At 45.1% G+C, this 2,255-nt stretch overlaps 1 pseudogene; it reads left to right on the forward strand.

Moving 5' to 3' along the window:
* The first annotated feature begins 528 nt into the window (after positions 1-528).
* On the forward strand, positions 529-972 carry LOC102282450 (ubiquitin-conjugating enzyme E2 D2 pseudogene; annotated as a pseudogene).
* The last annotated feature ends 1,283 nt before the right edge of the window (positions 973-2,255 follow it).

The following is a 2,255-nucleotide window of genomic DNA, read 5'->3' on the forward strand; positions in this document are numbered from 1 at the left end:
CTCCCTCTTCCATTCCCAACCCAATCCCTTCCTCTCTTCACCTACTCCACCCCTCCCCGTTTACAGTAAACTCCACCCCCTGCCACCCAGGCGAGACACTGAGCTGCGTCATCAATGTGGCCTTTGTGATCTCATGGAAATGCTCCTTGCCTGGCCCCAAGGCCCCAGTGTAGTCAGCAGAGGTGAGCAGCAGAGGCTGGCAGCTCCGGGCGGTGTGTCCTCCCAGCTGTGTGGCTTCTAGGCGGCAGTCTCCAACTCTGGACAGCGGGAGGAGGCAGTGGCCACAAACAACTAGCATCCAGTAGCTCATCAGGTCTGGTCAAGGGTTCCACTCCCTCCCTCCTCAGTTACCTTCTCTGCCACCCATCCACCTCCCATGAAGCCTGCTTCAACCCTCCCGCTAGCAGACCCTCAGCCCACCCATCTGCCTGCATAGTCTGTTGCTGCTCCTTCCATCCCGTGACCATCCTGGTGGCCTTCTTCCTGCCGCCAGGCCTGGAGCCAAAGACTGGTCACATGTAGCAGATGATGGCCCTAAACTGCATCTGCAAGGAGCTTCTAAACCTGTGCCACAGATACCCCCACTCCCCATGTTCGGGAGGGCCAGTGGACAACGACATGTTTCACTGGCAAGTGAAGATAATGGGGCCCAAGGATAGCCCCTATCAGGGAGGAGTCTTCTTAAGGATACAGTTCCCTTCAAAGTATCCTTTCAAACCACTGAAAATCGTGTTCTCTGCCTGAATTTACCATCCAAACATTAACAGAAATGGAAACATCTGTCTGGACATTCTTAGATCTGAGTGGTTGCCAGCACTGACCATCTCGAAAGTACTGTTATTCATTTGCTCCATGTTGTGCTATCCCAACTCAGGTGATCCTTTGGTGCCTGAAATAGATTAGCTCTACAGAAAGGATAAGTGGAAGTTTGATAGAATTGCTCTGGAATAGATTCAGAAATACCTCATGTAATTTAAAAATAAATGATAATTCCATCGCCCTAATAAAGCTGGGAGTTCAATTTGTTGTCTTTTGTCTGTTTTGTATGAAAGGAGGTCTCCTCATTCTTCTGGGCACAGTTGTTACAGCTTCTATATCAGGGTGTGGAGGGGATGAAGGGAGTCTGAGGATGCTGGTGAGTTGGAGGAAGGATTACTGGATGGGGATAAGGTTGGGGTTTGGGTTTACAACCAGGGTTAATCCAGTTTTAACTAAAAGTTTGCTTTGTTGAGGATTGGGAAAGCAAGAATAAGGAGTTAGTGGCTTTAGGATAAGGAGAGCAATTTTCACCAACCTGAGGTATAATTTTTAATGTGGAGTCTTTTAGAACTGACAATGCTGAGGAAAACAGTAAAGATTACAAAGCTAGATAGGTATCCATTTTATTCTGAAGAAACTTTAGGTATTTTGGTTTTGACCATGATTATATGAGGCCTTCCCAGGACAGACCCCCTACCGCCATTCCCTCTCCCTGCCTCTTATTTGTAGAAAAGCCAGTTTCTTAGGCCTCCCCTGAATCACAAAAGCCTAACAAAAGAATTAATGATTGAAAGGATATGACCATGTAATTACAAAAGTAGCAGTTAGACCAGGAGAAGTGGCAATAATTTAAATGGTAAAGCAGCCATGTGGCAGTTACAGAATCTTTAGCTCGTCCCTGAAATACGTAGATAACAGTATCTGAGACATATTTCATGAGTTGTTTTTCAGATGATAAAAACCCCACCAAATGGAAGAAGTTAACTACTTGATGACCATGAACATGTAGACTCTGACCTACTGGAGCCTGAGCATTGATGTTAACCCCTGTGACATTACCCTCTTACCTCACCATCAACCAGCAAACTGTGCACAAGCTGATCACAAATCCTGCAACTCCTATCCTTCAGCTTGCTTTTAAAAATGTTTCCTGAAACCTACTAGGTAGATGAGAAATCTACTTAGTGTGATCAGGCAACTGGATTTGTATTCAATTTTAAATTAAAATATTAAATTACATTAGAATAGACATGTATGGCCAGTTGCTACTGCATCATGAAAGAAATTGAGGATTTAGTGACATAGGGACATTTTTCAGAGATAGTGTGGAAAAAGCACGAGAGCTTGGAGCAAAAAAACCTGTGTTCTAATCCAGGCTTCACAAATAACTAATTGTGACTCTAAACATGTTATCTTACCCATATGAGGGCTTCTAGTGGCTCATTGTGGAGAAGGCAATGGCACCCCACTCCAGTACTCTTGCCTGGAAAATCCCA

The sequence above is a fragment of the Bos mutus genome, chromosome X (assembly GCF_027580195.1).
Source record: "Bos mutus isolate GX-2022 chromosome X, NWIPB_WYAK_1.1, whole genome shotgun sequence".
Taxonomy (NCBI): Eukaryota; Metazoa; Chordata; class Mammalia; order Artiodactyla; family Bovidae; genus Bos; species Bos mutus.